The sequence below is a fragment of the Pseudorca crassidens genome, chromosome 11, assembly GCF_039906515.1.
Source record: "Pseudorca crassidens isolate mPseCra1 chromosome 11, mPseCra1.hap1, whole genome shotgun sequence".
Taxonomy (NCBI): Eukaryota; Metazoa; Chordata; class Mammalia; order Artiodactyla; family Delphinidae; genus Pseudorca; species Pseudorca crassidens.
Genome location: NC_090306.1, coordinates 80353471 through 80367711, shown reverse-complemented (window position 1 = coordinate 80367711; position 14241 = coordinate 80353471). Strand labels below are relative to the sequence as shown.

Sequence of the window (14241 nt, the reverse complement as noted above, 5' to 3'; positions counted from 1 at the left end):
ACTGAGCCAGAGGATAGAGGCTGTGTAAATACTAACATCAGTAGACACTCTTCCTCTTAAACATTACGGTATAGTTTTACGCAAAGAGTAAAGTTCTGTTACTTTGACAGGGCTTTATTAGACCCGACAAAATTTTCTTTCTTTTGCGAACCCCCATAGCCCTTTTCTCCCCCCATCACACCCCCAACACAGAATTAAATCAGTACCGTATAAACCACATAACCATTTTGAGATCTTTGCGTTAGTTATTTAATGTCAAGGGCAAGAAACCCTGGTCTCCTAGACTCATTCTGGCCTGAGTTTTTCATTTGACTTATGGCAGTTCAAATATTTGAGAATCTCTTCATGCCAGGAAGGTCAAAGGGGATTCAAAGACTGGTGACTGACAGCAAGGCAACTTGTAATCTGTTACAGAGGTTAGTACTCAAATTATTATAATAAAAAGCAGTATATGATCACAAAAGGGCAAGAGAAAAATATTTAATATTTGTGTCTGGCCTGACAGAAGGTTCTTTACTGATCTTATTACATTCCAGGAGGAATTTCCTCATATGAGACTACAGTCTCAAAAAGGTTAATTTACTTGCCGGAGGTCATACAGCTGCTAAGTGGCAGACTGGGGATTTGATCAGGTCTGCCTGACACGGAAGTATCGGTGAGCTGCCCCAAGGCACTGTCACTGATGGGCTCCAGTTCTCTTTCTTAAGCCCCTTCTCTCTGAGTGCCCCTCTGGACACCTGTGCTTAAATGTCCCACAGGAGCCTCGGATTCATTATGTCTGATGCTGAATCCTCCGCTACCCCAAATCTCTTCCTTCTCCTACCTCTCCTCAGTTGCCTGCCTTGTGCTTGGCTTGATCTTTTGGCCACCAGAAGGGATGAAACAAGTGGGGTTTTCCGTGACTCTGCCGTTCACTCCCCATCCGATTGGTATCACGCCCTTTTGATGCTGCCTCCTTTGTCTGCTTCAGACGCTGTTCTCTCCTTTCCCAGGACCACCCTGCATCCAGCCGTCACCAGCTCTCGCCTTAGATGACTACAGCTGGCTCCAGTCCGCTCCACTGAGATGCATTTGCTCTCCTGCTTTTTCAGAAGGACTTGTCTGAAACAGGGATCTGATTATCCTAATCCCTTTAGCGGCTGCCACCTGTCCTATCAGCTGAAATCTAAACACCTTGGCGTGATGTAACTGGAGCCCTCAAAATGTCATCCCTGTCTGCTGACCCAGTTCTTCTCCTGCCTCCTTTGCCGTGCCCGGTACCCTTCACATCTTCACATGCCGTCTGGCCGAATGAATCAGAGCGCACTACCTGAAGCACCTTCTGACTGACAAGTCTCTTTCTTCCTGCCTTGCACCAGCCTTGTTTCCTCTCCTGCCTTCCTCCCCCTCCTCTGTGCCCCCCACCCTGGCTACCCCTCCCAAGTGCTGCCTTCTAGCACCGTGTACACCTCCTATGGCACTCATCCCTTTGCAACTCCAGCACGCCTCGCGCGTCTGAGACTCGAAGGCACCGGCGAGCATGTGTCTCATGAATGAAGCAACAGAGGAAAGAGTCTCCTGACCCCACTCACTGCCCTTCCCTATGCGCTTGGACCGCTTACCGCTCGCCCTGCCTTCATCCATGTTGGGGTTTCCTGTGCTCGGTTCACTGCTTTGCATTGGCTCTGCCCAACTGGAGTTTGTTGAATTGAGCCTGTTTCCTAGTCGGTAAATCAGGAGTGCCAGGCTGGACATCCTCTAAGGTCCTCTCCCACCCCCAGAGTTGTGTGACAACAGGACTTTGTTCTAGTCTGCCTCTCTCCAAATATACAGAATGCGTATCTTTTCTTCTGACAGTACCAAGAGCCCGTTTGTCAGCAGTGGGTTGAATACAGTGTATTATTGCGGGCAGTAGCATTGGTTACAGTGCAGGGTGTGGAGTTTCTCGGAGACAAACACGGGAATACCCAGAGATACGTGAGCAGTATCTCCAAAGCTCAGGGTGAGTCATGGTAGGAGCTGTTTGACTATCCAGCCTGCCTGCCTTACAGGCTCAGATGCCTCTCAGACAGGGTGGGGAGTGAACTGTTTGCTGATCCCAGTCTGCTCCCTGATTTGTGGTGCGGCGTTTGGTAAGTCTCCTCCCCGCTCTGCGGTTTCAACCAGGCTGTGTAAATATGTATCGTAGAGCTGTGTAGTAATTCGTATCCTATGAGATGCTTGAAAGACATACAGGTTATTTGGGGGCTTTTAATAGTTGTCTTTATGCTTGGCTGAGTCCTTCCGTAATCTCTCACTGGATTTCTAGATACTTAAACTGCTGAAACTCCTAATGAGCCACCAAAATCCTTATGGTTTGGTCCTTTAAAAATGTAAATTCAGTGAGTCTGATTTAAGAGGTGAGCAAATATCTGACTGAGTAGGAGCCTGCCGGCTACTGGCTGGAAAAGAGCCAGTTCTCCTCTTACTTCCCTGTCATTTTGAAAGTGATCCCGGGTCTGACCAGGCTGAGTTGGAGTCTAACGTTGTACTTTAACACCCGGTCTGTTGAGAAGCGGACATCCCTCCTTGAAACTTCAGACTCCACAGAACTGACTGCGAGACAGCGTGTGGTGTGGTGGCTGTGGTTGGGAGAGCAAGCAGCGGAGGGGAAGCGTCGTGATCTGAAGAATCAGGGCTCCCCCGCCGGCTGTCCTCAGCCACCCCGTGGTGGTGGATGCAGTGCCCCCTGTGGGACAGAGAAGGTTCCACATCACCTGAACTCTGCCTATAAGAGCTGCTTGAGCTCATGGGGAATCCGTATTCAATTTGTGGTTGTGTGTGTGCATCTGTGTCAGCGAAGACTTTGGGATATTGCTGCAAAATAAATAGTCTTTCATTTCCTGGACGTTAAAATATTTTGAACACTTTTATGAATTCAGGTCATTTTTCCCCCAGTTAGTTCTGTATTAAATGTTTACCTGGAATGTCACAAAGGTGGGCTTGTTGTTGATAATGATCCCCAACCTTTGGAAACAAACAGCTTGGGTGTGGGGGGGTGAGGGGTATGGAGAGTTGGAGGAGTTTGCTGCTTATTGTGTGATCCTTTGAATCTTGGAGATTAAATTTCTGTTGTTAAAAAAAAATTGGAGGGCTAGTTGCAAAAATAATTGGAGGGCTAGTTGTTCTGACAGCAGAGCATCTTAATAGCCTCATAGCATTGTGAGCGCAGTGATTGACAGAGATTGATGTGCACGGTTTCAGTTGGAATGAAAGGGAGAAATTACCACCCAAACTGCTAGAGCACAGCTTGTGAAACAACTATAGCTGCCGTCTGTGCAAGGCTAGGAATGGGTCTCTTCTTGCCAGCCGCCGGTTGACGGGCTCTTCTGGAGAAGCCCTTGCAACGCCGGCCAGCCGCTCCCCTCAGGCTCTTCCTCCTCTCTGTTCCCCTCTTGCAGCCACTGAAGAACTCAGTCGGTTACCAAAAGTACAAACATGGGTTGTTTGCAGGCTGCCTGGCGGTTACTTTGTAGCCTGGGGGGAATTTGGGGCTCTCTCCTGACTACATCCTTCACATTCCAGGGTGTGAGCCACTGAGGATAATGACCCAGGGAGACTTAAGTCTGGACCTATTTATTGCAGGAGGTGGCCTGAGGGCCTTTGAATCCAGGTCACAATTTAAGTAGGGCCTCAAATTTAGATTTTAACATTATTACCCAAAGAGTTAAGTATAGACCCAGAGATAAAAGCAATGGGATTAAAAGAAGATGTTATTTATCATATAACTTAAACGTGTACACACACGCACACATGCACACTCAGTTTATTTTACTGTGTAATTCATTCCATAGTTTTTATTTTTAAGTGTTTGTAAAATATTATATATAGAAGATATTCTATTTTAGAAAGTAACATGAAACACCCCTGCACCTAAAACCCAGGGCAGGAAATCAGACTTGACCCTCTGACCTTTTCCCTGATTCATATCCCGCTATCACAGGCCTCCTCACCCAGGAGGTGATGCTGTCCCCAGGTTTGTGTTAACCGTCCCCTTGCTTTTTCTCTATCGTTTACTACCTGCGTGTTTATACCTAAACAAGAGTTTGCCTGCATTTGAACTTTATAAAGTGGAGTTCATACTGCATGTGTTCTTCTTTGACTTGCTGCTTTTAAAACTTACCCACTTTAAGTCTTGAAGCTCTGGTTCATTTCATTCCACTGTACAAATGCACACAAGGTACGTGTATCCATTCTATTGCCTGTAGACCTTTGGGTTATTTTGGGTGGTCGTTACTGTTGTTTTCTGTTGTGGACATTGCTGCTATGAATATTTTTCATGCACTGTCCTAACGTGGGCACTTGTTCTTAGGAATGGAATTTCTGGGTCTCTAGAGCTTGTGTATGTTCAAATGCCAAACAATTTTTCATGTTTTAAGAATTCAGTAAATGTAAACATTTCAGATATATCTTGGAATCCAATTCCATTGCTTCATTTAAAAATAAATTCTAGGACCATCGAAAAATTTTTTAATGGAAGTAGTCCTGCCTTGTTTTGGGTCCTGAGCAACTTCAACCTTAAGGAGATAGCTTTAATGCTTTTCGTAGCTGTTACAGAAACCATTTTTGAAAGGCAAAAATCAACCTTTAGAACCTGAGAATCACAAATAAAACAATGTAGCCCTCCAGAGTCACATGAGCCACATGTAAACTGTCACTCGGTGGACCCTGTGAGTCTCTTCAGCTACCACAGATGAGTGAATACGTAGAGTTGGCTCTCCAACCCTGTGAATGCAAAACCATTTAACATACGGGACTTGGGCATCATGAGGGGTGCCCCTGGAACCATTCCTTACGATGCCAAGGGACAACTGTATATGCCGGTCACACACTGGTGTCATCCGCGTCTGTGGTGTTCTCAGTGAAGACCCTCTGTGGGAAAAATCATTGCCCACATGGAATAGATTCGAAGCTGTGAGCATTAGGAAACTGAGTTCTCAATAGAAATGTTTCAGTAGGATTTGTCCCTTGAAGAGATGGTATTTTGGTTACATCATATAAAAGTGGTGTAACATTAGTATACATTATTTTTTATGGGATTTTCTTTTGAAAACTGCTAATTATGACTTGGTAATTCCAGCTTAGTTCCACAACTTTTTTAAAGAACTACCTTTTGAGACGTGGTCTTACTTCCTTGGGAAATTGGATTTAAAAGCCCTCTTTTCAGTAGGGAGTAAAAGTAATTACATAAACTAAATCAAGTTAGTTTGAGTTACAAAAATACTATCCTGAATATTGAGGCCAGTTATTTTGCTATTATTATTAAAATCACAGGTCCTAAGAGGAAACAAAGAAGTATGTTAAGTGAGCTAATGAAATTTTGTAGGTATTTGCTTTGAGGTTGCAGACTCAACCTCAAAGTGGGTTTAAAAAAAATATGACATGGACTTCCCTGGTGGCGCAGTGGTTGAGAGTCCGCCTGCCGATGCAGGGGACACGGGTTCGTGCCCTGGTCCGGGAAGATCCCGCATGCCGCAGAGCGGCTGGGCCTGTGAGCAATGGCCACTGAGCCTGCGTGTCCGGAGCCTGTGCTCCGCAACAGGAGAGGCCACAACAGTGAGAGGCCTTCCTACCGCAATAAATAAATAAATAAATAAATAAATTAAAATAAAAAAAATATGACAATACAAGGTGGGGACAAACCAAAGTATACCAAAAAGAGAATATAAAACAAAAAGTATCTCTGGTCCCAGATTCCCAATCCTATTCCCCAAAGGTAATTACCATCCACAATTCCTAAGACATCCTTCTAGAAATTTCTCTACAAATAGAGTACACTTGTATCACATTTATGTAAACCCCACCACTGCCCCTCTTTTAAAGCACAAATGAGTGTGTACTATAGATATATAGCTCTGTATCTTTCTTGCTTAACAGTTTAGTTTGGACAGTTTCCCGTAGTAGCCAGTTGAGATCCACCTCTATTTTAGCGTCTGCATTGTTTTCCATTGTAATAGTTTTTTAAGTGGCTCTCCATTAATGGATATCTAAGCTGATTCCAGAATTGGAAACGTAATGGTGGTGGTAGTGGTGATGGTGGTGATAAAGGCAGACTGTCCTGTTAGAAGAAGCAAAGAATAGGAGAAGGAGGCAAAGACATAAATATTTTCATCTTCACTTCTGTTCTTTAAATCTCTCAAAATTTTTTTTTTTTTTTTACCTGTTTTAATGTGTTTGGAGAACTGTATGGAAGCTGAAGAGAACAAGTTTTTTTTCTGCTTGCCTTTCCTTCCTTGTGATGGTCATAGTGCTGGAAGAGATTGCGATATTTAAGGATATGAGGGAAAGGAATGTGTTCACAATTTGTTGGCTAAAGAGCTGGGAGATTCCAGTCCTCTTCTCTCCTACTTCTAGTGCAAACAGCACCTTATTGTAACAGGAGTATTTCTCATAACCTGATTAGCAAACCTTTCTTAAGATAATTAATCTCTTGGGACCGTGGAGGACTTTCATTAAACAGAGCTTATCATTGCATTAATATTTCTCTAAAGGTGTTGGTTGCCTATCCAAACACCATTTTCCTTCCCTTTCTGCCTGGCTGGCAGAGCCCGTACAGTAGAGGCTGAAAATGTTAGATACTGCTTCCACAGCCTCCCTTGCAGCTAGCGCATGGACATATGACTCAGGCCCGGCCAGAGGGACCTAAGGAGAAATCTGCTGAGGAGTTTCTGGAAAATATTTTCCTTCCTAACAAAATATGAAAGAAGAGCAGTATTCTCATATATAGCCAGAAATTGTCTACATGTGATTCTTAAAACTGCAGTAGCTCACTTGCCTCCATGAGAGAACTTGCAAATGCCCTGAAGATAGTATAATGAAGAATTGACAAGAGCTTGGATCTTTGATAACATTCTTTATTTATTTATTTATTTTAATTTATTTTTGGCTGAGTTTGGTCTTCATTGCTGCACGCGGGCTTTCTCTAGTTGCTGCGTGTGGGCTTTCTCTAGTTGTGGCGAGCGGGGGCTACTCTTTGTTGCGGTGCGCGGGCTTCTCATTGCGATGCCTTCTCTTGTTGTGGAGCAAGGGCTCTAGGCGCATGGGCTTCAGTCGTTGTCGCCCACCGGCTCAGTAGTTGTGTCTCTCGGGCTGTAGAGTGCAGGCTCAGTAGTCGTGGTGTGCAAGCTTAGTTGCTCTGCAGCATGTGGGATCTTCCCGGTCCAGGGCTCCAACCCAGTATCCCCTGCATTGGCAGGCGGATTCTCAACCACTGCACCACCAGGGAAGCCCCCTGATAACATTTTTAAGCCACCAAATTAGCCCTGTCCGCTGATCTTCTTAGTTTGTGACATCATAAGTGCTCTTATTATTGAACGTCTTTTATCCAGTTACTGAAATTATCCTACCTGATGTGGAATTTTATCCATAGGAAATGCTGTCAAAGTAGAGAACTCAGTTATAGGACAGTTGAGTGCCTACTGTGTTCAAGAGGCAATATGAGGCTGTGGGACTGCAAACAAGGGGGAAAAAGAATAAGGCAACTAATGATATGAGGCAGTAATGAATTTAGTGCAACCAGAGGGACTCAGACAGTAAGAGCAGCAGGGGTTCTGAGTAAGCACTGTTTACTAGATTGGAGGTGATAAGAAACACCTCTGTGTGGAAGAGGTTAAACTGAGTCAGACTCTGAAGGAACCCCAAGGTTTTGGTAAGTAGAGAGTTGGGGATGGTATTCCAGGAAGCCTGAAGTTTTAGAAAGAACATAGGCTATGGAATCAGACCTGAGCTGGAGCTTAGGCTCATCACTCACTAGTTTGTGAACTTGTCAAAGCCTCTGATTTCTTTGATACTCATCATGATAGACTAAACATAACTTGTAGGATTGGGGTGGGGATTAGAGACAAAATATGTCAAACATCTGTCATGCTGACGGGCACGTGGCAGGCACCAGGTAGATGGTGGAGGTGGAAGGTGTGGCTGGACTGCATGTTGTGGGGTGCGCATGAACAAAGGTAAGGTGAGTTAGTAGAAGTGATCTGGGTATGTTGTTCTTGATCTGGTCAGAGATCACTGGATCAGGTCATTTGGTCTAGGAAAGAAGGTGTGTGTACAAAATCTGGAGAGAGACAGGATTGGGTCAAGACATGGAAGACCTTGACTTTTCAAGTAATGGAATTTGGACCTCATCCTATAGACAACTGCGGTGACCATTGACGGCGGGGCAGCCTGGAGACAGTGAGATGAGTTAAGAGATGGTTACAGGAGTCCAGATATGCAGTATAGAGGACCTGAACCGAGCAGGTATCAGATGTTGGAAAGAAAGGAAGGGTTAGGTGTTAGAACATCAAAAAAGAAAGAGAACTTAGTAATGTGTGAGGCAAGGGGGAGGAAAGACTTAGCAGTGAGCCTCAAAAACCTGAATGCCTGTCAGTTGTTCAGTGTGAAATTCAGAACTGACTTGGAACACTTTCAGATAATCATATCCTAGGTTGGGGCAAGAACATTTGGCAAGATTTATCGAATTTTCAATGAAAGATGCTATATTAGTGGTAAAAAAATGATAATGCCCAACTCTGCTTGTCATTTAATTCTTGCCTAATTATGTTCATCACTTTCCCACTGTTTATATATAATATTTGGTTTCTTTGAAGGATGTGATACTTAATAAAATAAACATACCCTTGCCTCTGATTAGATATGATTGAACACTTTGAGTCAGCCCTGTAATATGAAGTATACGTTCAGTAATTGTTGACTGCATGTTAACCTAGTATGAAAAGCAGTTGAGCAAAATTTTCTGACACAGGGATTATGGTCCTTGCAGATACATTTACAGTGGCCTTATTAATAAAACATCAGTCAAAGGAACATCTAAAGTAAGGATGACATCACAGGCATCATCAAGTATAGAAATCAAAGAAGTTTCAGTTCATCAAATTCAATAACGTCTTGGGCTGAATGAGGTTTCATAGTGTTCTCAGTTGGTGAATCTTGAACAGATGGTTCTCTAACATTTTGGAATGCTGAATAAGGTAGATGGACTGAGTCAAATTAATAAAGTGTACCACACTGGAGTATTAGTGTGTAGTTAGCAGCCCTTGGAGTCTTACTAGTTCATCAGCTTTCCCAAAGTAAGGCAAAAGAAAACCCTACCATTCATATATCTTAGGGAAGTAGGCACTCTTCCATTTGGGCACAAAGTTAATGTTTTCCAATGGTAATTCTGCACAAGGCAGTTCTGTAATCAGCTCAGAGCAGGTGTCCTGTCTGAGAGTTTTTGCAGTCTCGTTGGGAAGTTAGGGCACTAAGCCAGGTACAGGCCCGTGATTTGGTTCCAGTTCCCAGTAAAGAGAGAAAAAAAGCATCTGTCATTGAAGCTTTCCCAAACTACCTTCTATCCTTCACAGGCTTTTTTTTTTTCCCTTTTACAAATCTAATTTGGATTTTTAAATATTTTTCCTACAGAATTTGAGTCATAATAGATAACACAGTGTAGATTAGGTGTACTGTGGTGCCTTCCTACAGTCAGAAGAATCTTGAGTTGTTTTCTGTAACTGTGGCTTACAGAGAGGAGAATATGATTTGCAACATGCATATGTTGAAGGATTTCTTTTTTCAATCCGTAAATAAAAGACAAAAAGAAGTGTATCCTTCAGGGGAGTTGTTTTATAATTCTTGCCTTTTCTTTCATCCTAGGTAAAAATTTTGCCCTTTGTCATCTGTCCGACCCTTCTGATAAAAAGCACCGGGCACTGTGATAATTAGTTTAGCATTTCAGATGAGTAGAGATGGAATAAATAATCAATCATGTATTTCTGAGACAAAATGTCTGATCTTCCATCATGTGATGGATACGGTTACTTCAGGTGAGAATTCAACAGCCCTTAACTTCACATGATTTTTTTAATAGTAGATCTGGTTACCTGATCCCTGCATCCCAGACAGAGACCCACTTAGTGTTGCTGTGCAGTGCAGTGTGAGTGTACAGGCACATAATGATGAAGTCTTCCAAATTCATTAATAAATCCTTATGTGACTATGCGCAGTACATGAACCAAGTCTGAAATCCCTATATGTACAGTATAGTCATGGTTCTGTGTTGTTAAAAAATTAATAAGAATCTAAGCAGTGTCTATATTTAGGGGGGGTTATGGGTGATTTTCCCCCTACTCATTTTGCTATTTCAACTTCTCTGTTTCTCAATATTTTATTTTTATGATTAAAAAAATTTCCCCTTGCCTGCATGATAAAGTGTCAAGTCTAGCATGGTTTACATAGAGCCTGCCACAGGCTGTCTGTATTCTTCAGAGTTTCATGCCTCCTCCCTTTAGAAATACTTGCCCTGTACCTCTTTTTTGCCCCAGCCCTCGATCAAACCCTGACTTAGGATGACCCATTTAGCTCTAAATTCTAGACACCCAAAGAAACTTTTCGTTTCCTAAATATTCTACTGTTTGCCTCTGTGGATACGGTTCTCTTGGCTGGTTTTTGAGCCTCCTCTTCTAAGGCCACGTCAAATATCATCTTCTTAGCAGGTGTCTCACTGAAGCCTTACTTATTTCCACTTCTTTGTTTCCTGTAGTCCATATTACATTTTTCTACAGTTGTATAGTTCTGTATGTCTCCCAGCCCAACAACTCCTAGGCTAAAATTTAGCATATTCATCTTTCTGACTCCAGTGCTTTTAGGATGCTGCCTGGCTCACAAAAAATGCCCAGAAAAACATTTTTTAAGTGTCAGTTCTGTATCTTAGGGGACCTGGCTTGGAACCTAAATTAATCAGTTCCTTTAACTGTCATAAAAACAATTGGGGCTAAGTCAGCGAGTAAGCCTTAGTCGTACTTTGTGTGCTTTTAGTTAAATTCAGCCTCTTTGAGAAGCATTGGCTTTCTAAATAACTATTATGTAATGAACCAGGTCATTTTCAATCTGCATCAACATGGTATTTAGGATTTTGCTGCCTTTTGCAGAATGTAAGATGAAATATTTTCGTGTCTAAATCTGATGTATTTAGTTACACCATAGGTATTAGTGCCCTGCTAGTATACCATACAGATTTCTACTCCTTTTCTGTATTTTGTACATTTGCTCTTCTATATTCTGGTACTGAAAACAAATATTTATTAGAGAGTATCATGAAAATTTCCGAAACTTTAAATATGTTAAAGAGCTGACAAAGTGCAATATGAATTGACACACCATTGGTAAATTGAAGTTCTTTTCCTGCTAGAACTGAACAAGTTTGTATGTTAATCAACATGCATTTATTGAGTACTTATATGTTATAGGTACTGTAAAGATAAAATAGTAGTTTCGACAGCTCCTGAATTTGTATTTTCTATGATTTTTTTGTATTTTATTTACTTAATTTTTTAAACTATTTTGTGGAATAACTTGTAGTAACACGCATACATCTTAAATGTACAGTTGGATGATTTTTACCTGTGTTGCACCATGTAACTGTCCCCTGTGTCAGTGTTGTCCGTACCCAGCACTCCCTTGTGCCACCTTCTGGCAGATCATTCTCCCTTCCCCTGCTTCCCCACGAGTGTAACCAGTTCTGACCTCCCTATCCTTGGAATCATAGAGCATGTCCTTTTGGGTATGTAGTTTCTTTCATTAAGAATGACATTATTGAGATTCACTTATGTTGTGTGTTAATAATTGTTCCTTCTTTTTACTTGCTGCATATTATTTTTAACTGCTTTTTGCTTCATTTTCATTTTGGTGAATAAGATTCATTATACGGAAGTGTAAATATTCAATGTGTGTTAATTGGTATGTGCTGAGGGCTGCCAGCTTTACAGACCTAGTAGCGATAGAACTGTTGAGAAGAAGAGCTGCAAAGGCTTAGAGGTTGCAGAGTTCAGACACTTCATTTTCTCAAGTGAGGGACCTAAGACTGGAGGGTTAACTAGACCCCAGGTCCCGCGTGGATCTAGACCAGGTTTCTTCCTGAGGTCAACATGCTGCGTCACAATTCAGACTTGGTCACATGGATGATCCCAGTTAACAGGAAAGCAGTCTCGGGAAGCTAGTAGTTTAGAAATCAGTCATCAGCAAGACTTAATACGTTGGCCCATAAATGGTAAGAATTTCAGTTATCTGGAAATTTCTTTCATTCATCTATAATATTGTACTTCCCTCTTTGTGTCAATTAAATTGAGGTGTTACTGATTCTGTTTATGGAACTTCTTCTTTTATTAGAACCAGTGCTTAAAGAAGGGGAACGTTTAAACCAATGTGCGTGTTTATTATGATGTTTTCAGTTTCAGTGCGTTGTCTTGAACTTTTGCCGTTCCCGGATGTTGTTCTTTTAAAGCCTCAATGAAAACCACAAAGATTATTTTTAGGATTAGAAGTCTTAGGGTAAATTCTGATTCTGTGATCTCTGTAAGTAAAAAAGTAGTCCTTAATCTTATACCTTTCTGCTAAGGTAGTAGTGATTCATAGAAAGTTCCATAGGAAGGCTTTTAAAGAAGAGATTAGTGGACCCAAAGCAATGGAAGATTAAATCCCTTACTAACATTCTTCAGAATGCTAGAGCCTCCTTCAATATAATCAGTAAACATAGAAACAAGTGGCTTATCTTTTTTCCTAATTATAAAGCACTGGTTTTCAAACAGAATTGAAACCCATTCGTTGGTTATGAAATAGATTTAATGAATAGCAACTATCATTTTATATTTTTAGACGGAAAGGCAGAAGGAAGAGTACGGCAGATACCCATCTGTGTTACCCAGATTCAACAAACATTTTCACATTTGCTTTGTGTCTGCGTGTATGTATGTTACATACAGATATCAGGGCATATCTTTTCTGATATGTATCTAAAAATAAGGACTTTTCCTATATAATAAAATTAACATGCCTAACAAAATTAATTGTAATTTCCTAATACGCAGTTGTCTAAAAAATGAGCTAACCGTGTTTTTTTAAATACTGTTGCATGTATAAAGATAAGTGTTTGATAAAATTTGTGTTTCAGTTATGTATGTGTGTATACATGTGCACATATGTATGTATGTAGTGGTACATATGTATTTCCTACTATGGGTCTCATTCAGAATTGGGAATATACTGCTTTATAGCATAGGAAAGTTGGTTATAATAAGTATTTGCTACCCAGTGATACTGCTAGTTCTGTGCTGAGTATTGTGTGGTGTCTAAAAAATGAATACTTCTAGTAATCTAAAAATCCAACAAGGAAGATAAAACAAGTAGGGACCCCCACTCAACAGTATAAATAAGAGCCAAAATGGATCAGGAAGGATAGGAAGTGACATGGGCCTCAAGGAAGAGATTTTTGAAGGAATGGTAGGATTTGGATAAGACAGAGAGGCCTTGGAAATGTTGTGTCCAAAGGGAATGATGTAACTACTGAGGTTAAAAAAAAAGTACAGAAATGTATTGTGTTCTACAATGCTGGGATCTGTCTGGTGGAGGTTGGAAGAAAGGAGGAAGACATTGGAGAACTGGAATGGGAAAAATTACTCAGATTAAATACCAACAGGAGGAAGAACCCAATTCCTTTATTAAAAAGAAGAATCGTACATCTTGAGCATTTTGTAACATGATGTAAGTGGAAGTTTAGAAGACGAGTGTAAGGATTCGCCATGGACTAGATAGAAGTAAAATGTTGAAAGCAATGAAACCCGATTAAACCATTGCCCTTTGTATATGTGAGGTAGCGAGTTGGGGGCCGGATTCAGGTAGATGGACCTGGAAATAGCAAGGAAGTGTCAATCTAGAGAGAAATTGCTAGACAAAGAAATAACAGAATTTGGTGGCAGCTTGAATAAGGGATGAAGGAGAGAGAACCTGGTAAAATTAGAGAATGAAGCCATTGATAGATAAGGTCATGGGATTAACTATAGCCTGATTGAAAAAAAACTCACACTTTATATAAAGACAAGCTTCCATGACATAATACTCTCAAGAAATAATTTAGGAGGTTTTTTAGAGAAAGTAGCAAGTTATAATCATTAGATAAGCTTTTCTAATACAATTTCCCCTTGTTTTGCCTAAAGACTTAGAGATAGGAAATGTTAGACATCTGTCTTTAGGGTCTTAATTTAGAGTTCTGGTTTTACTGAAAATAGCAACCTAGAAGATTAATGACACTTACTTAAAAATTAAGGACCAGATATTGAGATTTAAAATTTTAGTCATTAGAGGTACCGTACCTTTTTAAAAGTTAGATTAAATCACTCGAATACTAGGTCGTCTGCTTTTGGGTTGGTGGGCAGTTTTAAGAAGTATTAGCTTTGCTGTTCAGGTTCA

The 14241-nt window shown here is 41.2% G+C and overlaps 1 protein-coding gene across 5 annotated transcripts in view; it reads left to right on the top strand.

Annotated features, from left to right (window-relative positions):
* The window catches only part of TMCC3 (transmembrane and coiled-coil domain family 3), a 266192-nt gene that overhangs the window by 226419 nt on the left and 25532 nt on the right, over positions 1-14241 (top strand). Inside the window, exon 1 of one of the 5 annotated variants that reach the window (XM_067697565.1) lies at positions 2000-2111. The exons of 3 other annotated variants lie outside the window; for them this stretch is intronic. The gene's annotated coding sequence lies outside the window, so the exon portion shown is untranslated. Of the gene's footprint in view, positions 1-1999; positions 2112-9695; positions 9825-14241 lie in introns of those variants that run through there. One more of the 5 variants, XM_067697567.1, reaches the window with a different exon arrangement.